At 37.3% G+C, this 15,974-nt stretch overlaps 1 protein-coding gene across 1 annotated transcript in view; it reads left to right on the plus strand.

Moving 5' to 3' along the window:
* The window catches only part of PRKCE (protein kinase C epsilon), a 295,199-nt gene that overhangs the window by 104,654 nt on the left and 174,571 nt on the right, over nucleotides 1-15,974 (plus strand). The window lies entirely within an intron of this gene.

Genomic DNA, 15,974 nt, shown 5'->3' on the forward strand with positions numbered 1-15,974 from the left:
TTAGAGAAGGTGCTCTGCGCCGATGCCCTCTTACACTGAATGCATTTTGATTATTGTGCCTGTGAGTTGATGAGCAGTTGCAGTGCATCTTACCTCATTAATCACTGATAGTAACTATACCAGCCAAAAGGATAATAACCAAATGAGAGTAGATTGGAGCTATTAATTTCCAGAAGAAACATTCTGATTCTTATCTTTCAAAGAATGCTAACCACTATATAGGAAGAAATGGTGAGATGTTCAAATAGAGGGAAAAAAGTGTATTTGTTTTTAAAAATTATTCTAGTATGTGATATTTTTCCACTAAATGTTTTCTTTTCCAAGTAAAGTAAGGAGCACAAGTGTGGTAATGATAAGAGATCTTTTTGTATTAATGACCCAGTAGTAACATACTGGAGAAAACCCAAGAAATTGGGAAGAAACATTTATTAACTTCAGACATTTTTCTGCCGCTCTTCAAGGGGAGAAGAGTCAGGTGTTATGTGGTAGAAATATGAAAATTTATGAAAAAGCAAAGCTGTTGTGTATCTTAATCATGCTGTTAGTGATGCCCTGACCTACTGAAATAGACTGGATGACTAGTTGTGGTCGATTATTTTAAATGTTGTCCTCTGAACCATAGGCTACTATGCCCAGTAGCTCATAGAGCTGTGCTTAAACAAGGTTTTCACTGGTTCAGAGTACGTAAAGAAGATTCACATAAACCCTGACAGGAGCTGAAACAGAAAATGGAACAAAATGGAATTATTTTGCCTGGCATAGTTGAGAAACAGCAGAAGAATGTTTATCTTTCTGCTCTTCATGATGAATCGCTGTGCTTTGACCAATTACTAGTAGTAGCTTCAAAAACACGTACTGCACTAAATCCTGAATTTGAAAAGAAAGAAAACCATTATTCAGACTTCATGTTATACCTGTGTGCCTGCATAAGACATATTCTGCCCTTTTTATCATATTATGTAAGAAGTAGTAGCCATCACTTCAGCTGTAGTTTCCATGTATCTTGCTAATTGCTGTGCCAATTTTAGAATTAAAAAGTGATTAGAGATATTCATAGGATAGGTAGATGTTCTTCAAAGCTTCCATTTTTAGTTAATTGGTATCCAACCCAGTAGTGTTACTGTTCCATCCCAGCATGAGTTCTAATGTGTTGGACTGTTAGAGGGCAAGAAAAAATGTGTTTTATTGTTTTTTCAGAAGTTCTTAAGACTTCATAATCTTTTATGCAGAAGGAAATTGGATATGGTAATGTTTGCTGTGTTACATAGTGTATTAGCCTATGGCCTCTGAAAGATGCTTGGAAAGAAATCTGCAGAACTAGAAGTTGTGTTGCTACATTAACATAGAAGAGGAGCATAAGAGTAGAAAAGCTTGCAAGGAAATAGGCCCCTGAAGAAAAAAGCTTAGGACATACTGTCTTATGCGAAGGCCAAGAGACTTCAGTAGGGATGAATTTGGTAGAACCCGAGTGAAGTTGCTGTGCTTGAAAAATGCTATAGAACTCGTATATTTTTAGACCTTTTTTCCATGGACTTAAGTTAGTATGGAAAAGTGCTATGTAGAAGTAATACAAAATTCTCTAGGAAATTCTCTACAGTTTTCTTCACAAGGGAAGATAGATCAAATTTGTACTGCAGCCTATAAACTTGTTTAATGGTGTTTTGGTAGCACCATTGTGAAATTCTGTTTGTAGAATTCTGTATTAGGGCTGAAATTAGCTAATTTTGGATAAGGCTCCTCTCACTTCATCTATCTTAAAGTGAAGCACCTAGTCTAACACAGCCACCATGTAAGTCCTCCTGTAGTAAGCAGACCTATATGACACACACACACACACACACACACACACACATATTACACATCATACACACACAGAGAGATATACATCTTTTTAAGCATTTTAGGTATCTCAAGTTTATCTTACTCAGTATGTATACTTTACTATAAAAAGAGCATACAATTATGGTTAGACTAAATGCACAACCTTTGAGTGGCTTAGGCTGGTTGAGGCAATTCCTATTTTTGACCTAATTTGCTAACCAGGAGTTTGGTTTTTGAACTCCAGTCTCCATGGTGAGTTATAACAGAATATATAGTATTCTTTTCATGTTTCATGAATCCTGATATAATGCTGTGAGTTCCTTTTTTAAAAAAGAAAAAAAAAAGGAATCATATAAGGGTGTTTCATTTTAAGTTTTAGAAGCTTTTGGTAATAGTCTTCAAAAATTAGTGGTAACCAAGAGCTTGGTACTTCAGCCTATTCAGGCAGAATTGCCTCTGCAGTGAGTTTTCTTAACAGGGGAAGGTGACATGTTAACGTACTGAAATCTGGATCTTCATCTGCATTCTACAAACCCACAGGTAGAGACTTCTCTATTGCTGAATAACTGTAATTCCCCTAGGAAGCTGTAGGAACTGCAGGCTGTCATCCAAAGGTGCAAAAGTACCAAGTCAGTCAGAAAAGTTCTTACTCAGACTTATGAAAGACTGTAAATATCTATTGGTGAGTGCACAATATTCACCAACTTTAAGTGGGAATTAGGTACCCTAATTCAATTTGTGAATCCTGCTAGGCCTCTTTCTGAGTGCTTAAGAGTCTAACTGCTCTGTAAATGTGATCCTTAAGTCTAACAGTGTGTTTAGGAACCCTACGTTATCTGCTAAGGAGATTGTTAGTTTATATATGGTAGGATCAAACAGATTGTGCATTTTCAGTAATTGTCTGTTAAGTCTTTTAAATCTCATTTTGTCACTATTCTGGATGTCTGATTCTGGAGGAAAAAAGTGTTGATAATTTGCAAAAATAAAAATAATTGTAGCAGGAGGAAGCAATACACTAGGCTGCAGCACTGTAGGAAGCAATCATCTTACATGTTTCTCGGTATGTTAAAACATCTGACACAGATAAGGCAATCAAAATATATGAGCTCCCAACATATAGCACGTACTTGCCAATCAGTATTGTCATGTAATTCTGTGTAGTGAAAATTTGACTTGTTTCTGTCATATGATAGACACACATTTCTAGCTGTCAGCAACTGATATTGTAACTTCAATTATTTGGCACTTCTAAAGGATTTTAAGATCTATATCTAAATTCTATTTTGGCATCACTGACTTAAGACAAGTTGAATCCATTTATATGGGCAGAGAGCTTTGTCCTCTATTAAATTGCCTCTAAGAGGTAAAAGTTCTAGTTCAAAAAGTGAGTCTTCTTTGAGTAAATTGCTATATAAATTCAAAATATGCACATAAGGTCCTAAATGGTGAGAAATGAAGAAACATTCTCATTCATAGCATATTAATAACTTTAATAAGCCTTTTACTTGATGTATAATGAGATGTTGCTACAATATACCCTTTAAAAATTGAACTGTCTTGCAGGCCCAGCTGCCACATTGTTTATCCCTTTGCGCTGCTTGTGCTTGTATGGCAAAATAATGAAAACGGTTCATTGTTACAGTCTGACTTCCTCAACGGAAGTCCACAATTTTTCCTCCTCCTCCTCCTCCTTCCCACTCCTCTGAACTGATTCATTTGTGGACTTTCATTACTCCTGTGCTTTAGGTGTGAAAAAAAGATGGAAATATGTCGCATTACAAATGGAGATAAGAATATTTCTGCCTGTCCTTGTGTTGTTGCTAGACTTGTTGAGAGCCACCCTGAGATACCAGTATCTGAATCTGGCGGGTATTATTGCATGGAACCATAGGAAAAAAGGGCTGCAGGCTTTGCTACTTACAATTTGTCTCCTAATCTAAAGATAAGCTAGAAATCCATGGGAGCTAATAGAGCTGTGTTAGCTTGTGTGCCATTTTGTACACTGAAATTTCCTCTAGAAGCAGCCTGGAGGAGAAGCTGTACTTCTGCAGCGGTAATGCTGCAGTTGTGAGGAGGCGGCCTTGAAAGCCCAAGGCTTTAGACTGCTCTCCACTGGATATCTTGCAGCATTGCCAGCAGTGGATTGTTCAAATCTCTAAGTATTTGGATTTGTTCTGAAAAAAAATCATCTCCTGGAACTTACTCTCATTCAATTCTAGTCTTTGAAGTGGCAAATGTTTGGAAGACACAAATACTGGAGTCTGAGAAGTGGGAAGAAAACTACATAAAAAGCCCTAGCAACAACAAACCCAACAACCATTTTTATCATCACTTTTTTTAACTACTCCCATTTTGCAGCCTGCTTATAGCTTCTGAATGCTTCTTCTGCACTGAGAAGGAGGGTGAGAAACTATTGTCGCAATCTCTTATAAATTCTGTAGTAGGAACAATCTAGCCCACATATTGAAGACAAAATGCTAAATGAGCTGTTTATCACACAGAAGGTGATCTCAAGTGTTAGGATTCCAATTTTGCTGCTAAAATTTGAACATCCCCATATTTGTGCTTTCAAGACAAGTTCTGCAAAACATTCAGTACACTCTGCTGCATATATGCCTAAGTCTTAGTTGCACATCTTCATGTTAGGCTTTTCTGAACTGACATAATTTCTTCAGATGAGAAGCTTGGATGTCTTGCCCTGCTGCTGCATGAGATAGCAAGTCCTTTTCATAGGTTCCACGTAGATCTGGATAATTCTCAATATGGACATTAGTGTAGGAAGAAGAGGGAGAGAAAACAGCTCTCTCAAATTACATAGTTCAAATCAGAATTTCAAGAAGTAATCAATATTTCCATAACACATGTGATTCAGGTCTTTACACCGTCTTTGCCAAAATTGATCTGCAGAGGTTTTTTACTTCCTGAAGGGCTTCTTATTTAAAATAACACTGTGCATTCAGAGTAAATATGCGCTTGTTTCCTATGAAACAGCTGTGTTAGTGGAAACTTCCTAAATGTAGATGTAGGTGCATATACTAAGGTACGCATTCACAGATTAAAGTAACTACAATAATTAATCAGTAAAGATCAGTTTATACAAAGATTTGATTATATTTGTAATATTTTTACTGGATTTCTTAAGTATTGACAAATAATAATGGTTCACTAAGAACTTTAAAGGATAATTTAAGAACAAATACTTGCTGGCCAAACAGATATATGAAATTTCTATAGAGCTGACACAGCATCTAGTAGTATTAACTGGAATTTTTCCGTTAACTTCATTGTGCTATGTACTGTGCCACATGCAAGCATGTAGGGTCTTTAAGAAAGAATAAGAATTTCTGATAACTTGCTTTTATGAGACCAATTCAAAATATGGGTTGTCATTGTTATTCTGGGATATCCTGTCAAACTTGCCAAGCACATCATCAGTCAATTCCACTGTTACCCAAACATCTGATAACTTTATGTAATTTGTTATTAGAAGAGCAAGATTTATACTGGACCAGTGTTAGTAAGAAGTTATTAGCTTGAGAAAGATCTATCATATGCATTCTCTACAAGTTTATTTAACAAACTGGATCTAATGTGTTCTCTGGTTTTTAGTCTTACATCTTCAGTTTCTGCCAGGGCTGTGGAGAAGGGTATGTCTCTCAAGTCTTTGGCTGGCCAAGAGACTCCTTTAAGACATGCTGCCTTGTTTCTTTGATGCTGGTCATTGTCCAAGGTCATATTGATTTTTCTATATTAATTCAGTGGTGCTGTAGCATAGGCATTATTTCTAGGCTGAAATGTACTCATTGACTGTTTTATTGACCTGCTTTGGCAGTATTTTTAATATGGTTTAGCTAGTGCTTATAAAATTTTGTGAGTGAACTTTTTTTTCTAATGATTGCAGAATTATTTAAGAGCGCCAGTGTAGTTGATCCAGATCCAAATGCAGTCAAAGTTTAAAACCTAACCGATGCAATGACACAAGGATTCAGTTTATAAATTTAGATAACAGATGCCATCGAATCAGCCCAAGGAATGATTAAAAACATTTTCAAGAAAGTCAAGTTTTATATACAATGAAAGACAGAAGCTGCTATTTTTGAAAGCTTATGGCCTTCTTGTTGCTTTTATCATCACAGATGTCTTATTTCTTTGAAATTACTGGTTTGTGTGACACAAATGTATACAGTTATTTATAATAGTTTTATACCAACTTGCAAATGAAATTACTGTTTGCAATATGTTAGTGTTGAATCAATAGCTGTAGAATGAATTGCAAAATGACCTTAACTTAACTAGTTTTTTCTAACCTCTAATTAGAGGTAACCTGTCATAAAAATTGAAATAAGAACTATTCAAAATTCTTTTCCTACATATTATGTCTAATCAGTTGTGGTGATTAATCATCATTGTTAGGTGCCTGAATTCATATTACATAATTGTCTTTTTATACAACTACAGATTCTGCACTTTAGAGTGCGCCGTTAAATTCCAGTAAATACCACGGCTCTTGCTAGTAGTTACTATAGGTGGTAGGTACCTTAAGAAAGCCGCCTGTTGGAAGTTTGGGGTTATGTCTACAAATTATGCAGCCATAAAAGATTACATCTTCTAATACATTCATCTATTCAGATTCATCTGCTGTTAAGATACTTATGTTTCATAGGATGAAGAACTTAAGGTGGTATTTTACAGTAAAGTCTTTCAGCTGAAGTCATGGCAATATTTCACGAATACAAAATATTTTCTGTAAGTTGATTATTTGGCTTTTTGCATTGAAGTATCCAGCCAAGAAATACTTAAAAAAAATAGGTTATGTATTTAATACCTAAATCAAAATATGTGGTTCAGAAGAGGTTTTCCAGTTAGCTCATTGGCCTGAATGGTCTCAGTTCTGCAGATACAGATGCTGCTGATTGATATGTATGTTACAGCACAAGTTCTGTAGAAGCAAGGAAAATAAAAGTGTCAGCAGAAACAGGCTGGTTTATTTAATGTCATTTATGTTTCGTCCCTGATAAATCTTTAACGTGGATCTCGTTAATGAAGATACCAATAGGCTTTATTCCAGGCATCCAACTTTGGTAGACTCAATAGAGCGGGAGGAATTGTATTTCTGTTTCAGGTGTAGCATCTTTCTGCAAAGCTCTGTTAATACAACATACCCCGTGGGTTGCAGACTGTCTCCGTGATTCCTAATGTATCCATCTGTCAGAACTCTTGTTCCTTTGATTATTTTCATAGAATCATAGAATCAGTAAGGTTGGAAGGGACCTATGGAGATCATCTAGTCCAGCCCCCCTGCTCAAGCAGGGTCACCTAGAGCATGTTAGACAGGGTTGTATCCAGGTGGGCCTTGAATATCTCCAGAGAAGGAGACTCCACAACCTCTCTGGGTAACCTATTCAGTGCTCTGTCACTCTCACAGTGAAGAAATTTTGCCATTGTCATCATTAATTATGCTTGTTGTGCTAAAAGAGCCTAGAAAATGTAATCTGGTTGTGAAAGGCACAGTCTGAACGGAGAACAGCAGAAGGTGCATGCCTAGAAATCTCTAAGTCTACGTAACGTATCTCCATGAACTAGGTTTTTTGTTTAGTCGTTTTAGCAATCTACTGTAGTGAAGAGCAGAGTTTTCTTTCACTGACTTTTTTGATTGCAAATACATTTTTGAAAGTTTTCTTAAATTATCTCTGATTGTTGCCATTTTGAGAACAGGCCAATTTATGGTGGTGGTGGAAGAAAGCCTTCTGGAAAGCAGTGGCTTCTGAGATAATTGAAGCCCTTCTTTCTACGTAGCCCTGCTATCAACTGTGGGCCACCAGCTACTGGAATGACGAAACTGGGGTCTGTTAGCTCAGTATTTGTTAGTCCTCTGTTCGAGGTGCAAGTCTGCCTGGGATTGCGTTGCTTTTCGGGACAATCCTAATAGTGTCTTCTGTGATGCGTTTATTCTTTTTGATTTGTTCTCTTCCGTCCTGAGCACTCGCGCTGTGCAGTTTTGCTGTGGGCTGACTGTCTCCATGCTGAATAGCTGAGCGGTGCCCGTGAGCTGCCTCCAGAGCTGCGTTGCTGCGCCATTGCGCTGGTGGCACGTCTCAGATCCCCCGTGTCCAGCACGTATTAGGGTAGCCAAGTCAGGCAGGGAACTCCAATGTGACCTGTGCACTTCGCTTCGAGGCGTGTTGGGGGCTGAACACATACAGTGTGGGAAGGAAGACCTGAAGAACAACGCATTTATATATATTGTTTATATCCTTTTCACTGTTGTCCACTCTCAGGAGTGGGCTGTCGCAGGGGATGTTACTGCTTTCTGCTGTATGCTAACTCTTCCTACATAAGGCTCAGTGAAGTACAGATACTGACTGACTGAAAGGGTTTATCAAAACCCTGTGAACACTGAGGTGACAACTCCCGGGAAGCTATCCCTTCCCCACCTCGGTTCCTGCTTCTGCAGGGACAGTGTCCTCAGGACGGCGTCATTCTTTTAGCTAGTTATTTCCAGCACTTCTTTGAATACATTACATGAGTGGTAGTGCCGTGCTTACTCAGAGCACTTTGTATGAGTTACGTTTTAATAGGTTTTGCTTCAACTTGAGGGTTTTATTAACATAACCATTCCTACAGAATTCATCAGATACTTCCTAGGCAGCCATCAGCGATCTTGGGGAGCTCGATGGGCTCTGAGAGGGTGTTTGCATTTGTGCTGAATTTCTGCTATGTGCCAGCTAGACCGTACCTGCATGCTTTTCCACTAGGTGGGGAGCAGTTCGCCTGGACTCAGCAGCATAATCGGACTCGGCCAGCCACGTGCTCTTTACGCTTTTAGACTCAAGGCTGTGGCTTTTTCCAAGAGTTGAAATAGTCTGAAACTATGTAAATAGGACAGTGCTGAGCTGTCAGTGCTAATGGGACGTTTTCTACCTTCAGTCGCTTGACTCTGGCGTCAGTAGAGTTAGAGCTTCACGAATACAGCTCCCCCGAAAGTTCCCGGGAATACTGTAAGCTCAGGGATATACGGTTTGCAGCACCTGTGCCATAGACCTTTCCTCCCTTCCTGATGGAAAGCAGAATATCCAGCCAGCAGAAACGAGGCACGCGTTTGTGTCTCTCCTCCGTCAGCCGCAGTAAGCTGGGCTCTGCTGCCTCTAAAGGCTTGATCGGACATTTTCATCCGCAGCTGGGGCAAAGGCAGAATACAATTTTGTTTTCAGTTTTCCTCCTGTCGGGTCTTGCACTGCTTCCTTGCTTTCACAGGACAACTGCAAGCAGTGTGCAAGCCAACTTCAAATATAACCAGAGTCTGGGTTTTCAAAATTCATTTTGCAGTTTATCAAGGGAGAACCTATTTCCTTTGAAGCTTTGGTTTGATGTAAGTGGAGGGCTTGGGGATTTATATATACATTTTTTTTTGTCCATTCAGCTTTTCAGTTCTTCTGCACCAGAAGATCAGACTTTATTCACACCACAAGAGGGGAAAAAAGATAAAATAAAAAAAAAGAAGTTTAAACAGATTTGCAATATTTTCTTTCTGCTTCACCTTTGTTTTATTCTCTGAGGAGAGTTAATTCAAATCTATTTCTAATATGGCTTTTCTCTTGGGTCGTCTTTGATTTAATCTTAAAATTCAGTGGTGAAGGGCGAATGCTTATCTCAAGAATGAAAATATCCATCTAGGTTTCTTTCTTTTTCTTCTTAGACCTGTTCACCTATTTTGTGACCGTGTTTACAACTGTAAGAAATCTTTGTCCATTCAGATTTTGAGTTTCTAGCTAAGAATCTTAAAATGGCTTGTTTGGGTCGTGATTTATCACTAGATTTAGTGTTAGCCAAAGAGAAAATTATACAGTTACCACAGATGCTACATACATATTTATTCTAATATGGAAGCTTGAAGGTTGTCGTGCTCGACTAGACAACCCTTCTTATTTCAGATGAACAATTTTAATGTTTTCCCAATCTATTAGAATAAGTTAATGTCAGTATATATTGAACCTCTGTAACACTTTGGGCACTAGTGCGGATTTACTACGTGATGTTTCTCCATATTGAGACAGAATTTCACATGTTGCTAGCCTGTCATCTAAAAGCAGATGTTTGTGCTTTATTACCTAAAAACAATAACTGAAAAGCATGAGAACACTTTGCACATGCCAGTTAGACTGGCTTCCGTAATGGCACAGACATTAGGAAAATAAACCTTACAGACAAACAGTTGAAACTGGGATCTTTTTAAAAAAAGTATTAATGGAAACAAATGAATATTTGGTGGCAATTCAGTCTGTCCAATTTGGTGCCTTATACTTCGAGAATGCCCTGCTCTGTGGAGAGACTCTCCCAAGGGTGTTTATATAATTTTGATTTTGTGTGGCAAATGCCTTTGTAGCGAATATCCCTCCGGGGATTTACGGCCATCCCTTGGATTGAATCCAGTTAGCTGATGGAACATCTGGTAAGCGCTGTGTGTTTGCAATGTGTGTTTAAAGCTGGCTTGGGCTTTTCCGGCAAAGATCAATGACCTTTTCTTGGCAGACTTCTAGCTATTTGCCAAAACAAGTGGCTCACAGGAGCAAGTCAGAGGTATAAGACTTGGTTGTGTTGTACTGTAAGGGTTTGTAGTTGTTTAAGAAAAATTACATTGGACTGCAATAGAATAGAAAAGTAATGAAACTCATACATAGCATATTCCAGATTGTTGTGCATCTCTTTTGCTCCATTTAGGCAGAATGTACTCTGATGTCTGTAAGGAATAGCCATATTACTCTTGCATGTGCTTAGTATGTTTTTGAAGAAAACTGACAAAAAGTATTGGCATGCTTAAAACTATACCTGTGGTTGCATACCTAAGTGAAATGTAAACCATGATAAGATTTGGGATAGAAATATCTTCTCAAATTCTGTTTATGGATAGCTATTTCATAATATGAGACACAGTAAGCAGAAATTATTCCATCACTCTATAACATGATATATTATGTGAAAAAGACATTAATATTACAGTATATAATGTTTAATATAGTTTCTTTATTTTTCTTTCTTGCAGTTCATAAAATATATAAGCTACATTCTGATATGGTTTGTATAGGTTATATATTTTAATTTCTGCTCCATATTTTGCTCTGCTACAGTAACATACTCCTAATCAATCTGTGCCTTTCTCATCCTGTTACCCTCCCTCAATAATAGACAAGTCTATTTATTGTTAGTATTATTGAGGAAAGAAGTCTCAATACAGTGCATTTCCATTAGCTGATCAGGAGATAAATAGATGAGATAATGCACATATTGAAGATAGTTCTGACCGTATTCTTGGTTTGCAGGAGTCTTCCACAGGTCAGTTTGGGGGTTTAGTTGAGCTCAATGTGGCTATTTTTGGAAAGAGCCTTCATCTTTAAGATGTTATGTACCAGCAGCCTGTACAGCTTTCTCAAAATGACACTACAGGTTGGTAGTTCCAACACAGATTCAAACTCTATTGATGAGAATTTTTTTATGTTGGAATGGGTTACTGTTCTTATTATCCTAAGTATATTTAATAAAGTAGTTTTTTGGAAGATGCTTATTAAATAAAGCAGTTTTTTTGGAAGATGCTTTATCTTAAGGTGCTTTAGAAGGCCTTGGCTGATGTCCTGCTTAGAGTAGACAAAAGATTAAATGATTAAAATTATAGAAATCTGAACTGCTGGTTCAGACTACAGTCATTTAAAAATAGGTTTAGGTCAGTATATAGGTTTGCTACATATTGTAGCATGTGCATTTGGGGTTAATATAGTCTAAACTGAAGAGCAAATGGAAGAAGATGAAATAAAAAATGTGAATGTTGATTTTATTTATTTATTTGTATTTGTCACTAGCCCATATGCTTTCCTTCTTATATACTGCAAGCCGTATTCTCAGAGGTGCTGAGCACAGACAGCTTTTATCACTTGCAGCTAGAACTATAATTCTGCCTCATTTTTGTAAATTGGGCTCTCAGTCCTGCTCCACTGGAACATACCACTAAGGCTGTGAAAATTTGGGAAGCATTAATGTCTTCTGAACGTCATTAACCAAGTGTATACTGCCTTCAACAGAGCCTGAAAGTCTAATCCTGTTCTTAAAATAGGAGTTTCACGGCCGTGTAAACACATGGAGTCTCAGAAACTGTATTTTCTGAATATAGTCTTAGAAGGTTAAAATATTTATGAGGGCAACTGGAAACAGAAAAGTCGATTTAGAAAAGTATCTTGTTAGTAGTGGCTCAAAATCTATACATCAATTTGTGTTTGTTCCATGAATCCACTGAAAATGAGCATAAAAGAAAGTATGATAATATATTAAACAGAGGTAAATAATTTTTCATGTTCTAGCATATTTAGAAGAATCAAACATTTTGCTGAAAAATAGCACCTTAATTTTGTAGTTAACAATCTGAATTTCAAACTCTTAGATTTCTTAAAAACAATAAGCGGGTACTCTAAAATGATAACCCCAGAGCTCTAAAGATTTGCTGCAGGATCTTAGATTATTTCAGTCTTTTGCACTTTGTCCTTCAGAAGAGTGAAAAATACTCAAAACCTGTAATGCATAATTTTGAGCTTCAGTGAAGCACAAAAAAAAAAAAAAGCATTTGAGAAATGTTAATACATTATCTTGCTTTTACTTTCATTTTGAGATAATACTCATGAAGTACAGTGAGTCTCCCAGGAATAAGACATGCAAATTGGAGTAAGGACCACAAGTATCCAACACTACAAATGGCATACCCTTGTCTTCAGTCAGTGTGGCCATCCTTAAAAGGAAGTCCTGGGCTCTGTTCTACTACTGGGCGTAGGGTACTGTTAAATATGTGTGTGTGTTTATGCTTCTTGTTGGGATTCCGTTCTGTGTATGGTTGGAGAGTGAAATGAGGGTTAAGAATATTTTATAAGTGAGTATTACTGAGTTAAGCAGATCTAAATGTAAAAAGTATTTTACCGGAGAAACGGGCAAAAGGAGCAGGCCAAGTCCTCCTGCCCCACCTTTGTGCAGATGTAATTTGGCTGAATGAATAGAAGCGTTCTGGTAGACTGCTGTTGTGTGGAATAGGAATTACCTTTCAAGTGATGGGGTAGAGTGTACAGCTTTCAATGCACTTCATTTTCCATCACCACCTTTACCGCTTCTTCAGAATTCATTCTTTTCTTTTCTGTGCTAGACCCTTTGGCAAAGCAAAATTGGTTTGCCACTGCAAAAGATATTTCTTGGACGTACAATTACTGGCCAGAACATGTTTGTTTCTTGCAAGTTTAGCTGGTTTTTTTAAAGAAAACTTAGGGGAAAGCAAGATGCAAGGAGGGACATGGAAGGTCGAGCTCTTTCATCATTTCTCTGTATTTTGGCAAGATTTGTGCTAAGGAAAGCATCAGAAGCTGTAACTGAAGCCAAGATGAGATACTCTGACCTGAATTTTACCTAGTCTTTTGTCTTTTCTCATGCTATGAATTTTAAATCGTTTTCATTATTGCTACCGTATTTTTTTAATGTTTTCTTCCAAAAAAGTGCCTTGTATACGATACCGGGAGTAATATAAAATATACATTTTAATTTTCAGTAACAACTCTGTCAAAAAGAAATGCCTGCTATGTTGGCTTTTCAACTCTTACATGTGGCGTAGGTCATTGATTTCCCTTATACTACCTCTGGGGTATATTTCCCAGAATTGTATTCCGGCAGCACACACTAGCAATTTCAATTTAGCCGCTCTTGGACAAAATACTTTACAAGTTTAAATCTGAGGAGTTGTAGTAACTCCAGTTTGCACCGATGTGGCTCTTCCCTGCAAGATATAGCAGATCAGAAAATCTGATTTGTATAGCAGTATTTTAAAGGAACACTGAGAACTATTCTCTTTCTGTTTCCTTCTCTAGTTATACTTTCCAGATCACTACCAGGAAACTATCTCTCCAGTTAATTCCTAAACATATGCTTGAAGGTTTTCTTCCTTACTAGATTCTGTGTTTTCAAAAAAAACCCCTCCTTAAATTAGCACTTTTTAAAACTGGTTTCTCCCATCATCTTAGAGATCTACTTTGCCGAGAATTGTGTTGTTTAAAGGAAACCTCTCCCGTTGCAATTCATGAATTTCTATGGTAAGTAAAATATTACAGGATGTCAGTTCACCTCTGGCTAAAATACTGGGAGCCGCTGTATTTCAGAACTGGTGCAAGTTTAGTACTTCAGACAAGACAATATTATTGCTCTCAATATCTGTAATTGAATAAATAGATAGTAACCTGTCTGAGGACAGGATTGTCTGGGTAAACCCCCTAACTGGGAGCTGGAATGACTTGGAGAGATTTGTACATCTGCCGTTTTGACTTTGAGCTAGATTTTTCTGTACTTCAGATAGTAAGAGTATTTCAGACAGTTGTGATGCAAGGCTAATTTAATAAGTGGAAATTACATTTGAAAAAGAGGGCTTGGTAAAGACTGGAAAAGGACTTGAGATTTAAGATTTGTATCTTGTTTTCAATTAACTGCAGCCTTTTCATTGAAAGGGAGGAAGAAGCAAGCTCAGTGTGATGCAATGCACTTGAACTTATTAAAATGCAATTTTCCTTGTCTCGGAATCCTAAAGGAAAGTTTTGGGTTTTTAAGAAGCTACATTTAATAAAGATTTTTTGCTGGCTGTAGTTACTAAATCAAATTAATCAGGATTATGTCTTGAAAATTCAAAAAATTTAAATTTTGGGGTTACAATTTGGCCATAATGATTAGACTTTCTCCTGAGGTACTGTGATGTGGCAGAATTCAAAACTTTTCTTACAGTATCAAAAAGAAAAGGGTTCATTTCTGAAGAAAATATGGATCACTGGAGCTTCACTAGCTTCTCCTAGGTAGATTAAACATTTTCTTTATCTGTACTTGCTTGAGTGTATGACTGAATTGTCTTAAGAAAATATATCTTGTTCTTCAAGTATTTTGCGATTTTTTTTTGAGTGAGGGAAGGAGAAAGGGAAGGGGAGGCCACATACTCTGTAATGTATCTCATTGCATGTGTTATCTGAAGGCATAAGTGGAAAGTCTGTGAGCACATAAGATTGTCAAGGATCTTGTGTACTGGGTTATGATCCAGCTTTTCATGCCTCTGGTTTTGCAATATCACAGTCCTTGTTATTAACAGATTTCTAACCTATATTTCCCCAGAAAGGCTAACTTCAGATATGAATCACCAAAGAGCACAGGCCTATGTTTCTGTACTCTTTTCAAATTTTTCATATATCACCTATATTCATGGCCAAAGCAGGCATCTAGGGAGTCAGTGGAAGTCTTCCATCAGTTGGACTGATCAGTGGATCATACTTTTCCCCTCACAGAGTAGGAATGGCAACTTAATGTAAGACTGAGAGTAGGAAGTACGAGCATCTCCTTTCTATGTGACACTTGCTACATCTATGCAAACCATGGAAAGTAATGGAGCATTGCTCTTGAATTTGGAAAAGAAAGGCTTTAAGAATCCTGGAATCATTTGCATATAAATTTGTGAACAGCTGATGCCACTATTAACTGTGCAATATATTTTCTACTGGTTTCCGTGCAATGTTTGTATTTTTCTAGGAATGTAAGACTGGTGATTCCTGTTGTGATACATAGCAACTCAAGTAATTTTCCTTTGGTATGTATATGGCAAGCATGCAGGCTATAGCCTTTCTGTGTAGCAAAAGCTCTCCAAGTAAAAGTTGTTTTTGAGAACGCGCATCATTTTTTATTTCTTTGTTCAGCTCTTTTAACCATCTAAAACATCAAAATGAAACTATTTTCTTATCAAATTATTTTTTTCAGTTACCACATACTGCTGAAATCCTAGCTGTCCTCTCTCAAGATTATGTAATAGTCTAAAAATGACTTGTTCTAGCAATACTGCTACCATTGAAGTTACCAGCATTAAAGCACTGCACAGTACACTTAAGAAGTGCACTGGATTTGCTGTAGTGCAGGTAAATCTGAAATTGCTGATCTGAGGAAGTTTGGATGATAGGAGGCATGCACTATTTCTGCTGAGATTGCAATGAAGCCAGCCCAGTTTCACTGGAACATTTTTACATCAGTAAGAGATTTGGAAGACCACATGGAAAGACTCCAGTCTTCCAGTTTCATACCCACATTAGAAAGGCTAAGAACAGAATCTGTCTTTA

This window comes from Rhea pennata, chromosome 3 (genome assembly GCF_028389875.1).
Source record: "Rhea pennata isolate bPtePen1 chromosome 3, bPtePen1.pri, whole genome shotgun sequence".
Lineage (NCBI taxonomy): Eukaryota > Metazoa > Chordata > Aves > Rheiformes > Rheidae > Rhea > Rhea pennata.